General features: G+C 37.7%; 1 protein-coding gene across 2 annotated transcripts in view; it reads left to right on the top strand.

Moving 5' to 3' along the window:
• The first annotated feature begins 1,361 nt into the window (after positions 1–1,361).
• Positions 1,362–13,405, top strand: part of osbpl7 (oxysterol binding protein-like 7) — a 28,854-nt gene continuing 16,810 nt past the window's right edge. Inside the window, exon 1 of one of the 2 annotated variants that reach the window (XM_035403760.1) lies at positions 1,362–1,666. The gene's annotated coding sequence lies outside the window, so the exon portion shown is untranslated. The remainder of the gene's footprint in view (positions 1,667–13,405) is intronic. The other variant, XM_035403759.1, reaches the window with a different exon arrangement.

Below are 13,405 nucleotides of genomic sequence, written 5' to 3'. Positions count from 1 at the left end.
TGAACATTGATTGAAGGTATGGTGGCCTTGTTCCATTAAATCCCCTGTAGGCTTGTACCAAGATCTGAAACTTAATGTGAGTTGTAACGGCTAGCCAATGAGGTGAGATGAAGGGTGTGACATAAGCATGCTTGGGAAGGTTGTTGACAAGTTCTGGATTAGCTGCAGGGATTTACTTTCAGATAATTCAGAACACAGTTGTAATCAGAAGTTAGTTTCTCATGTAGTTTCTCGTAGCACACAGCTAGAAGACTTTTTTTTTTTGCCAACAAGACTAGCAAACTCCCAGATGCTCTGCTCTTTGTGCCTGGGTCAACTTGATACTATAAAAACATGCATTAACTTCCTGCAATTTCTAGTATTTTAGTTTAGTACAGTGCAATGAATTAACTACATGTTTTAAAAAATATATATATTTCTAGACTTAAGGACATTTATCTATGCTTGGAGCAATTGCTATTTTATTTTCAAAATCCATCACATAAATGTTGAATAATTTCACTGAAGGGTCTTCGATTATCTCGTGATTCCTGTGCTATAGAATTAATCTGAGTGCTACTTCAGTAGTGTCCACTGAAAACCATCATCGGCTCATCATTATATTTCTGAGATGAAAATGAAATCAACTTTGAAAATTTCCAATTGCGGATTCCACGGATTCTACCTTAATCCTTTGCTGAAGTACATTAATATAATGTCAAATAGTAATTAATACTTCCTGGTGAGTATTGTATCTCCTTAAAACGGTTTTCTGTATACAGTCTGAAAGCCAATGATGGTAATATATGTACGCTTGTGGAGCATTGCTCATTATTATAGCAAAAAAAAAAAACCCCATGGTTTTACAGATCCTTATTATCGGCTAATCTGGATTGCCTAGTGTTAGTCGGGTCAGTTAGTCTATTACCAGAACTATTCTGAGTCTGCTGAAAATGCGTCCACTTGTTAAATGGAAGGTAGACTTCAGCGTGAATTTGAACTTCGGCGACTGAAATTGATCGGAAGGCAGTAATAATTTGTATGTGACTTCATTAATACGTCTTTCGTACACTTCATTACAGGTTATGCATAACGCCACGCTTAAATCCTGAACCTAAAGCTCATTACATAAAAGTTTATGACTGTGTATCGGCCCTTCATGTTTCATATTAATTTAATGTAGGCTAGCTGTTGTGACTAGATATACAATTTAACTCACAAATACGCACAGTAGCCTGCTTCGTCTGTTCCCCATGAAACAGGTACAGCCATTAAAACGTGCTTAAAGCACAGGCGCAGCTCTTGCAGTTAGCTTGTTCATGCCTTCAATACAGCAACGAGCTCATGTAAATCCACTAATAAGATAAGGCTCTTAACAAAGAGTGTGTTGAGAGCAACTGGTGGGTTTTGAAGGGTGTGTTCAGGACTTCATCGATACATCGGAATGAGGGAAGTCTGGGAAGACATGATTCGCGTTTCAGCAAATCTGAGTGGATGAGGGTACACACCCACGGGTTTAGCGGACTAATGGGACGCTGAAATTGTGATGCCTTTATGACGTCCTTGTGAGATGTGACTAGGAGGAAAAGATTACCCTACCAGTTTTCGTGAGATTCTAGCTGAATTCGTCACATGCACGGGAGAGGAGAGGGAGAGGAGAGAAACGGATAGACAGGAGAACAGACAGGTAAGACGAGAGAAAACGAACGTTTAAATGTATTTGTTATACTTTTGACCACTGAACAGAATTATCAACATTCGACCTGTTTCTGTACGCCAGAGCGTCAGAGTTATTTGCAAACATGAAAATAGCAACTATTGTTTTTTTTTATATTCAAGTTAGCATGGAGTGTATGGAATAACACGTATCATTATTTATCGATATATATTTATAGGTGAGGGACATCACATAAAACGCCTAATGTTAATCTTTCTCACTGTTATTTTAAAATCACCTTAAATTTCGACGGCACTTCGTGAACAGGTGTGTCCCTTAGTTGAGAGCCACTGTGAAGTTTTTTAATTTATTTACTTTTAAATTTGGGTTCTGGGTCGTAAACAGTGCAGCTTTTCTACAGTTTCTAGGCAGATAGGCAATGTTTTGTTATTATGCACGAAATTTTAACTCACACAGCCCCTGGCTCTTTGATTACCCTTATGAGAGAAATGACCGTCGGTCGACTTGTTAATACATGTATTCTTCTGCTGCGATAAGGCTGTTGGACCAGTCTATTGAGTACGTTATTCATTTATATTTTCAATCTGCGTGTTGCTGATAGAAGTGCGAGTCTGTGTAAAAAATAAAGTAAAAAGTTAGCTAATATTTGCATTTCTACTTGTTTCAGCGTGAGCCCAAATTTCCATAACCATAAGATTACATTACATTTATCAGACGCTTTTATCCAAAGCGACGTACAAAAATGTTATAATTATCTTGGCTTTGAGAAGATTATGAAACATTATTGAAAATGTCTATTAGAGGTGACATGTGGAGCTAGAAATCTTCTCCACGACATCTCCCAGTTTTATTACCTCCCAATGGCATGATTGTTACATTATGTCTTATGGAATTCACCCTTGGTGTCTGGTACTAAAACCTTGTTCTGTACTAGAGTAACAGATGAACTGTGCCTTGTCAGTGTAGCTTTAAACAGAGCTAAGGCAGATTGGTAGAGTTGTATCTCACTGATGATGACTGCTAGCTTGAAAGTGCCTCGAGTCATTGGGAGGAACCAGTATAATGGTAATCCAGGCAAACATAATTTACCCTACACCTAGTGGCACAAGACCAATTTCATCTCACTGCTGTGGACAAACCGATGACTTTGGGATGGTTGTGGTGTGCACCATAACCAACTGAGCTAATTAGGAGCCCAATAAAAACATTTCTTTCATTTGTATAATAAAGGTAAAACTAGTTTTCAAATAAGTCACATGATCTACTAGGTTATTTATACAAATTGATTAACCCCTCATACTAGCATACTTTTAATACTTAATTTTATGTACTGTATGTTCAATTAGTGAACTCACAGAAACATATTTTTTGGACTTTGGACTTTGGACTCTGAAATTACTTTAACCAGGATGGCCTTGTTTTCTAAATTTTTTGACCATCAGAGAATCAGCTATGTTCTTAAGATTTCTAAAATTTGTTCCAAATGGTGTTGTTTTCCTAGGTATATGTTTGTGTAAAATATTGAATTGCATGAAGCTTAGACTTTTTACTAGTAATTGTTTTTTTAAATTTTTGTATAGAAAAATTGGACACATAAACTGGACACTATGACCTTATCTCATGTCAGAGCAGACTCCAATATATCATAACTGTATTGCGTCTACAGTAATATTCAACTGAGTTCATGTCTATCCACATAAAGGTTATTTACTTAAACAGCTACTCAGAAAGTGGGCCTCCGGTCATTGTCTTAAAACACTTTAAAAATCTTTTTACAGCCACAGTCTCTTTGGTCTTTGTCTCACAGTTCATTGTGCCCAGGCCCAGAGTTGATCCAGGGGGCGTTTCTGCCTTGGGAGAACTTTGCTTTAATGTCACGATCCCATTAGGAAAGATGGACAAGCAGATGAAGTTTGTGGCACTTGGTGGAGGCAGGTGAATGCAGAAGCCCTAATGAAACACGCTTTCCTTGCCCCCTGAATGATATCGTTTTATGGAAGCTTAGGTGTAAGGAGTGAGAATAGATTTGAACCCAGGCCTCCCACTTGCTGAGAGGCATTACCTGTCAGCTAAAAGCAAAATTGCTCCCAGCTAAGGCTCAGCAAGCTACAGCCGCTCCACTGGGCCCATATTCATCAAACATTTGAGTAGGAGCACTGATCCAGGATCAGTTTTGCCTTTTGGCTCACAGTGGATACGGTTAGCGTATGGGCAGGGTAAACAGAATCCTAGATCAGCACTCTGTTTTGAGATGCTTTATGAATACAGGTCCTGAATGTCACCTGATCACTTCCGTCCGTCATTAAAAAGATTTTCTTTCTTTTTTGCTTTGAGCCATTACAGGCTATGTCCGCTCCAGCATATATGTTTCCCAGAGTCTTGTCCCAGCAGAACTCTAGGGGGAAGCTTTTTTTGTGGGTTGAGTCTCAATGCAATTACCTGCTGCAGCTGGTTCACCAACCATAGGACTGATTTACCAGTAGTTCTACCATGCGGAGTTTTTAATGTTTCAAATTTTTGATTAAAGATTCTTCTGAACAAGCAAATCATGCAATAATATTCCTCTGTGCTGAAACACATTAAGGCTTAACCTGTGCCTCCTGCTGGGTTATGAACCTTTTCCCATGTGGTAATCTTTTGCCCTCTCCTGACCAGCGAAAGCACAGATTAAATAGACTGATGCTTGATGCTAAAGAAGGAAGGGCAGTGACTTAACATTTTCTTCATTGTGTTAAAACCAGCTATGGAATGGCTATTCCATATTCCTCCTATGTTCAGTGCCTACTTGCATAGCACATCATTATCTAATTTTTTTCAAGATGAATTTAATTTAAGGACCTAGGTTCTCCACTTTCCCTTAGTGTTTCTACTGTGCAGCGTAATTATATTGAGGCTGCTGTTTCTGGAAGATAGTTTTGTTTGTCAGAGAACAGAAACAAACATCACTGGCTTTAGTTACTGATGACTTAAGCTACTCCTCTGTAACTTTTCCTTTGTTGGAAAGTGTGTGTTGTCTGTTGGGATTCAGCATTTGGGCCAGTTATGCCCTTGTGAATTAATTTAGGACACATTATGGTTTGCTCTAAAGAAGAATGGGGAACTTCTTCATCATTTTTGGAAGCTTTTATCTTCACCAGCACTTGACAGATTAGATGTGTCCTTGTTTTGAATGAGGGTTTTTGACAACCAATTGATCCCCGTATCCTGCTTCTACCAGAAGCTTTCCTTACTTGGGTCAAGCACCTCCACCTGCCAGCATGGAAAATGAAAAAAGCAAAGCACCTCCCATGTGTAAGATCTGAAAGCATGTACTTTAGCCAGAATAAATGCATCCAAGTTTCTGAGTCACATATTTTGCTCTTTCAGATCAACTGTCTTCTATGCCTTGCGATCTCATTATCACACTTCCCAGAGCTATTCAAGTGACAGGTTGCTAAAAAAAGGCCCCTCAGAGCCAATTAGGGTGATGGACATAATGCTTCTCTTAATCCTCTTCAAGGCATGAATGTCACTGCTCTGAGTGTCATACCATTTTAACTGGCTGTGTTGGTTTCACAAATCATGTCACTACAAAATCAAGCCTATTTGAAGGGTACATGATAGGGTACAGATTGCTTATTTGTTTAAAAATCAAAACTACATTTCTGATGCCCTAAGATCTTGAGGAAGGGTCCTCAGCAGAGTACAACCTGCCTTAATACTGTAAACCCATCCTTGTTATGTCATTTCAAATTAAAAGGGTTTCACTGTATTATCTTTCTCTGCGTAGCAAAAATGCCACCATTAGTTGTTTTCAAATAGTTGCTTTCCCTGAAAATTATAAAAACTGCATATCCCAGCTTAATTGACTGTCACAATTTGACATCATTTTTTGTAAGTGGATGATCTACGTGTTTTCATCATCTTTGTTGCTTACAGACCATTTCAAAGACCAAAGAAATACCATTTCATCTGCGCATGTGTAACTTACTCTGTTCCTAATAAACTTGCAGAGAGATGCTTCTTTTAATAGCTGCTAGCCTAAGACTAAATATGATATGTACTTATTTATGTCTTCCCCAGCAACAATACTTAATTACTGGGAAGTTTTAAATTATCCAGTTATCATACATTAAAGTAGCTTTCCCAACATGGTGCCTTAGCTACTTGTGACTAAGTTAATTAAGAGGGTATTTTCTAATCTGCTTATATACAACTACGAGTAATATATTAATATTCAATAGTCGATGACTGTGTCTGTGTGCACTTCCTCCCAGTCCTTGCTTATCTGGCTGTATTTGTTATTCTAAAAAGTGTTCGGCATGTTTCTTGTTGTGACCCTTTTTTCTTTGCGGCTGTATCTGAAAAGCTTGTGGCCAATTAAGAAGAATTATAAGATCAAAGGTGTATGAATTGGCGACTGCAGTGGTGTGTTTCAGCTTTCAGCAGCGTTAGTGTGGGAGAGAGAAGACCTGCTGAAGGGGAAGGTGGTCTCCCATCGAGCTACTTGGTGGGAGAGCCATGCTGCAATAGATAAATGAACCTAGACTATGTAAAGATGAAAAAAAAAATCTATAAAAAATAATAGCAGCAGTGAAATAACGTGTTTGTGTATATTGCAATGGCTAGCCTAGGTTTGTTCCATCACACCTAAGGTTAAGATGGCTACCCGATAACTTTGCTGAAAAGTGACAATGCAGTGATGTGTTTGTGAATATGCCTGCTTATGTTACAGAATTTTTTCATGCTTCCAGGCAGGCTAGAGAAGACTGGTGCTGTGCTAGCTGTGGCTAGGATAGGTTTGTTCCATCATACCTAAGGTAAAGCTAGCCACCCCAAAACCTTGCTGCATATGACAGCGGGGATTTCTGCTATTTAATTTATCAGTTGAGCATTTTGGGATACTTGTGACTGCCTGACTGGTATGAATGCAACTATTGCTGTAATTTTGAAAGATATATGATTCCTATGGTCTGCAATCCGATGTTACAAAGCTACCAACATTGCTAGCCTGAGCAAAATATATACGTAGCTGTTCTGTTGGTCCATGAGCTTTATCATCTTGGGGTTGTAGGCAGGGTTGAGAATGGAGTTGTTTTTTTATTGTGAACACAGGAGCAAAGCAAGGGAAAAGATCTGCATAGTATGCCTTTAAAACTAGTCAGTAATGAAGTGAGTGCTAAAGACCCTGGAATCCACAGTTCAAACCGGACTTTGCGCTTCTTGTAGCGGTGTTTGGTTTAAACGATGGCATACGGTGCACTATCCTACACCAGTGTAATGATCTCCACACCGTCAATACTGATATTTTGTAATTACAATTTTTTAATAAAAGTGCATTTGCAGAGGTTCAACATTGACATTATTAAATGAATAAGCATATTATATTAATTATAATTATATACATTCACTCATAATAATCATTACTGTCAGATATAGCCAGTTCTTCTCAAGTAGATAATTAGGTCAGTAATACGATTATTTTATTTGCATTGCAGAATTGTGCATATTTTATTGACATTATTCAAAATCATGGATTTATTGCAGGTTGTACTGAGAGCTAACATGGTACTTAACCGATAGGTGTCTATTTTTTCTGTTAACTATACATAATTAAAACAGATTTTTCTAAATTGAATTTATCATTTGATTTCTGTAACATTTAAAGTGAAGTTTGATACCGGTAATACCCATTGAGATGGACAAGAATGGTAATACTAGTCTCAACCAGTGTCACATTTCATTTTTCACAGTTCACATTTTATGACAGTATGTGAATTCCTGGTTGCAGGAGCGCACTGCCATTGGAAAAAAACATGGCCCCAATGTTAATTAATACATTTTTATAGATAATACTGTCTTTGAAACTTCTCCAAAAAGTATCTGTATCAGCTTGCTAGCTCACATGTAAACAAAATACTGAACCTGTTGGAAGTTTTCTAGGAACAGTGATGTCAGTGCTGTTCATTGAAAACACATTGACATGGTGGAAATATAATAGAAAAAACTATTGCATAAATTGTTAGAAAAAACACAATGTGTTATTTTTGTGCACTTTTGTGCATGTTGTTAAAATGCAACATAGGGGCCTGCTGGCCATCACAAAATACAACAGACTTTAAATTAATGATAACTAAATATGAATAGAGGGAAAGTCTTTGCTAATAAAATACAATATAAATATGCAAATCAGTCTCCAACTGCAAGGGAAAAATGCTTGTCTCCTGTCTAAACAGACAGACCAGGCTGTTGTATAATATTGATAACATCATTGTCATTGTGAGTTCCACCTTGCACATCATTTCCAAAGTACCTAGCGAGCAAATGATAAGACTTGTTTGGTACAGAGGATTTAAAAACATTATCCGTGTTGTCACCAATACGTATAATACTACTTTTATTTGCTCATAGGTGGCTGTCATTGTGTTTGTAATGTTATTTTTTTTTCCAATGGTGCTTCTTGGGTTACTGCTACCCACAAATGCACCACAGGGGCGGGGTAGCTGAGCGCCTCTGATGCAGTCACAAAAAAGCCAGCGACTGCTTTGCACGTAAAACTACAGAAGAGAAATAGCACACATAGGAGGATTGGCATTTCTCTGACTGATATCGGCTGCTGATCTGGGTGCCGTTGGAATTTGCTATGCCACCTGCACCAACACAATAACAGCACTACAGGTCAAGCGTTTGCATTCCTGCCTTGCACTCGCCTGCCAACCCATGAATATTTGATACCCTGCAGTCCACATAGTACTACAGCAATGAATAAGCACATTTTGGAGGTGAGGCACGTCTCGCAGTGATGTCAACTCATTGCAGTCTGTGGGTTTCTGGCATGTAATTTGGGGGAACTAATGTAGTAGTAACCCAAGGAACCCAGACCGAATAAAACCCACTCTACCCTTGTTGGAACAAGACCAACTGCATCCCATCAATGCGGACTAATAGGCACAGTTGGTTGATGATATAGTCACGGCTGAGGCCAGGATAATGCTGTTCTGGCAGGAGATAAAATATGATTTTGGCTTGTTCAATTTTTTTGATCTCACCAGAGGTGGGTTTGAAATAGGTTCTTTTTTAAATGTATTTTAAGAGTACTGGCACTTGCATGGTGTTGTGCACAATGTAACTGCTAACAATTAATGTCTTGCCACTTTTGAAAACACTGTTGCATGTAGGTCATTTGAAATGATGTTGCCAAATTCACATACAGCTAATAGCCATTCCCTACAAACAAAGCAATGTTATAAAGTTATACTCAAAATTCAGAAGCAAACTATAAGAATTGCAAATAACAACACTGACTTATTTGATTTAACCATACTGACTAACTTTTAACCTAATGAAAGTATGTATTTTTGATTTTTAATTAGAACTGAAAAACAGTAATACATAAAAAAACTGATCAATGTGGTCCTGAATCTGATATTCTTTTAGCCGTTCATCATAGAGCAAAAGCAAATTCACTGCAGTGAAACAAATACACAGGCTACGCATACAGGGGCTTCTACCTGCTAAATAGCATATCAATCATATTTTTATATAAAAAATGATTACATTAATTTAAATAATCTACACTTACAGGAATAAACGTAAGCCAATTCAATGTAACATTACATGTACGCTCTGAAAAAACCTTCATCTGATAGGTAGTCACTTCAGCGTTTCAGGACTCATTTTACTAATTTTACTGTGCTTTGTCTCATTGCCTCATATTGTACATGTATTGCCATGTATTGATGTGCTTTCAATAGAAAAATATACTTGACAAATATCTCTCTGGAAATTTAAAAGTTATTTATTTATTTATTTATTTATTTGTGAGGGGTTAGGGGAGAGGTATTTTATATATTTTACCTTTGTTTCACATGGACATTTTATAAACTCCTTACCAGAAACAGGAGGAAAAGGTCACACTCTCACAGTCACTCCTGCAGTTCACAAGACACAGTACCAGTCAGCTGTGAGACAGGGGGTGGGGCATCTCTCAGGAGGAGCTTTTCTCCTGTTACGTAACTGGATCAGGATGAACCTGCTCTAGACCACTTCATGCATATATTCTTCCTGCACATGTCACTACCTGCCAGGGCCCTGTTTTCACAGCATGTATTCTTGTACAGCAGTGAGCGGAGAGAAGAAAAGACTTTGACTTCCTTCAAATGAAAACACATCAGTACTGAACAGATGTAGGAATTTATATCTTATAAATTACATACATTTTTAACTGCCCCAAAAAATGATGAGGGCAATATGCTTATTATAACCTTCTTGTCTATTTTTTTTTAACAATTGTGCTACACTATATGTCCACATTTCTCGCAAATAATTTGTACAGTATACTGTATATGTTCAACAATGTTAGGCAAAACCAAGTTTCAGAATGACACAACCAGCTACAATAAAATACAGGCAAGTTTCTATCCATTCAAGCTTGCCAAGGCTGATCAGGAGAGTTTTTATACTGTTGGTGTGGACACTTAACCGCTCCCCTTTGCCATGCATTCAGTTTAGAAATAAAACCGTCACTTGGCAGCCAGGACATGATGGAATGCTGTTTTTGTCTGAGTGGATCTGATGGGCAAATATCTTGTAGTCTGATATGAGTCATCTAAGGTTGTACAAGCCAATCCTATTTCTTTACTTCCAGGCAGACTCTTCTTTCTCATACTACTCTGCCTGCTCCAGATTTTCTGATGAAGTTTTTTTAACGAACTGTCTGACAACGTACCACATACATAAATACTTGTCTTTGGTAGAGATGTCAAGGTACTGTTAAACATCTTATACATCCCATAAACATCTTACTAGAAATAATATTTTGTTTGTCATGTGTAAAGATACAGTGAAAGTTTAAAGGGAGATAGAATTTCTCTCATTTAGTTTCACAGCAAAGTTTCACAACAGGCAAGTCAAATGGATGAGAATACCAGCATGGGGCAGCCATCTGAGAATAGGTATTTCGATGAGTACTGTTTCCTGAGGTAGCTTTAAGAAGACCTAACTTTGGAGTACTTTGGATTATCCTTCAGTCTTGCAAATGGATTTACACTTGGTGATGAGACAAGCTATTAAAATGCTAATGATAGGGCCCAACATTTTGTACAGGACAGTTACTCAAAGGGTTATTAAATTAACAATTTAAAAAATATATATTTTTTAGAACATATTAGCTTGTTTTAAGTTGATTTTTAAATGTGAAATTGTCAAAATATATATGAAAGTCTAAATAAAAGACTAAAATACTTTTCAAGATTGACATATTTTTTGGTTTTTGCAGTTTAACAAGATACATATTTCAAATATTAAGAAAGCTTAATAAATACTCTGACCTTTCTAACCTCTCAGGGTGTTGTGCATACACTCAACAACCATGGACTCCTCTTAGCAGCTGTCTGAGGACTTGTATTAAAAATAAAAATAACACAATACAAAGCATCTGGAAGACTAATGCTGTGTCTGAAATTGTTTTCTCATTCACTTATTTGCTACTCCCTACGTGGGAAACACTCAGTAGGACACACAATAGAACAGGATAGGGAGTAATACATTTTTGGACAATGCGTCATTGTTTTGCATTACCATTGGCAGGTGTGTCATCACATGTAGTAGCTTAATTTACAGCAATGTCTGTCCTCAAATTTATCGAAATAAATCATAGCAGATGTGTTGCCATTTTTATTGTATTTCTCTGTGTATCTGCTCGAACATTTGCACAAAGAAAAGTTGCATTTGAACTCTTGGTGTTAGTCTTATCTCATCTCGTTTTAATACACAGGAGTGCACGAGCAGAGGCAAAGCATTTCATTGTGGTATTTCTTAGCAAAAGCTGTGTACGTGCTTTGTACACTACATTTTCCATTGCATTGTGGGAGTTTTTGAGGGCACTGCATAGTGCATAAATTTTACAGTTGGAATTCGACCACTCAAAATGGTGGAAAGTAAATATAGTGCACTATATAGTGAATATAGAGCGATTTCTGGCACACCTTTTAAAAAGCCTCTGATATAAATGTTCATAGACTGGTCAGATAAGCAAAGTAAACCCGGCATATCACTGCAAAGGATCTGCACAACGGGATAACTGACACCAAAGTGCTCCACCAGTACACTGTGCAGTGTTGCTTATACAAAAATTATCTGCAAGAATGAGTTGTCAGAAAGACACCTTTCCTGCAAATTCATAGTAATTATCTGAATTAGGCAACAAAACACTTAGATAAGCCAGAGACTTTTTGCAACAAAATGGTGTGGACTGATCAAGCTAAAATTGAATTCTTTGGCCTCAATCACCAAAAACAGAAAGCATTTGAAGAAAAGAATAGCTTGCCAACCATTAAGCATAGGGGTGGATCTATTATGCTTTGAAGATGTGTGGCAGCCAGTGATATGGGTCATATTGTGCATGTGGAAGGAAGAATGGATTAAAGTAAACATCAACAAATGCGAGAAGGTACACTACATGGCCAAATTGGACACATTCACCCCATATGTCTGTTTTTGGGCAACCTGGGAAGAAGTGTGTAACTGTTAGTCGGAATTTGGCATTTAGGTCTGGTGTTCAACATTTCATCTCTGGTTTCTTTTGGAATACCCTGCTGTCCTTTGTTTTTCGAATTTCGGTCTTGGCACATCCTTGGATTACTTTGGGACAAATGTGCTGTGGTTTGGTATTATTTTTCATTCATTTCTTGTGTGACAGTCCATGTCTGTTACCTTTGTTAATTGTTTTAAGGTAGTTGAACCTTGTCTTTAGATGTGAATATATGTTGTAACTTTCGAGTTGGACATTTTGATAAAGGTTGATCCAACATTTGCTCTGTCTATCAATATAATCAGTGATTTAATTGATAATTGATATCTTTGATAATAATTACCGAATGAAATCAAATAAATATATTTTACATGTAGGATAGGTGGGGTGTTTTAACTGTTAGGGTGTTAAAGAATAAAACTGGTGGATTCTGAAAATGTAACATAGTTCGCTTAATCTTCACCTTGCTGACACCATGAAAAACAGCCCCAGACCAAGGGAGGTCCAGATACTTTTGGTCATATTGTGTAATTTTCCCAGAGGCAATGAAAGATTGAAGCTGAAAAGAGGTTGGATAGTTCAGCCAACAATTATCCAAAACATACCTCAGCCATGAACTACGTTTTGAATTTGCCTTCACAGTCCGCAGACAATTGAATATTGTTGAAAACCTCTGGGGAGATCTCAAACATGCAATGCATGAAAGAAGACCTGAGAATATTTCTGAACTAGATGGGTTCTGCAAGGGAGAGTAGGGAAAGAATTGAAAGACTATTAACTGGCCACAAGAAACATTTGGAGGCTGTGTTTTCTGCTGAAGGATGTATTGCTAAGTACTGACTTACAGGGTGACAAAACCTTTTGCACGTGCTACATATATTGTTTTATTTTTTCAGTCTGTAATTCCTGTTGAATTGTCCTGTTGTCAAGTTAACCTTGAAGCAGAGCCTTTAGTTAGAAGTTTCCAGGGAGGTGCGATGAGATCCAATGCCCTTCCCTGCTGGAATGAATATAAGGGGCCAATAGTCAGCTGTGTCAGATGCATGTTATGTCTATTGGGTGTCTGTACTGTATATTAGCTGGGCCGATGACAACAACATCCTCCTCTAATTCAGAAAGACCTCAGAGTAACATATGTAGCCCACCAACTACTTTTTTAAAATTTGCTCCCAGCTGAGCATCTGATGCTGCCTATTTGCAGCTACTGTAGCCAATCAACCAGAGGCGCAATGCTATGG

The sequence above is a fragment of the Anguilla anguilla genome, chromosome 2, assembly GCF_013347855.1.
Source record: "Anguilla anguilla isolate fAngAng1 chromosome 2, fAngAng1.pri, whole genome shotgun sequence".
Classification (NCBI taxonomy): Eukaryota; Metazoa; Chordata; class Actinopteri; order Anguilliformes; family Anguillidae; genus Anguilla; species Anguilla anguilla.
The sequence above is the reverse complement of the archived record's forward strand: the minus strand, read 5'-3'. Positions and strand labels throughout refer to the sequence as shown.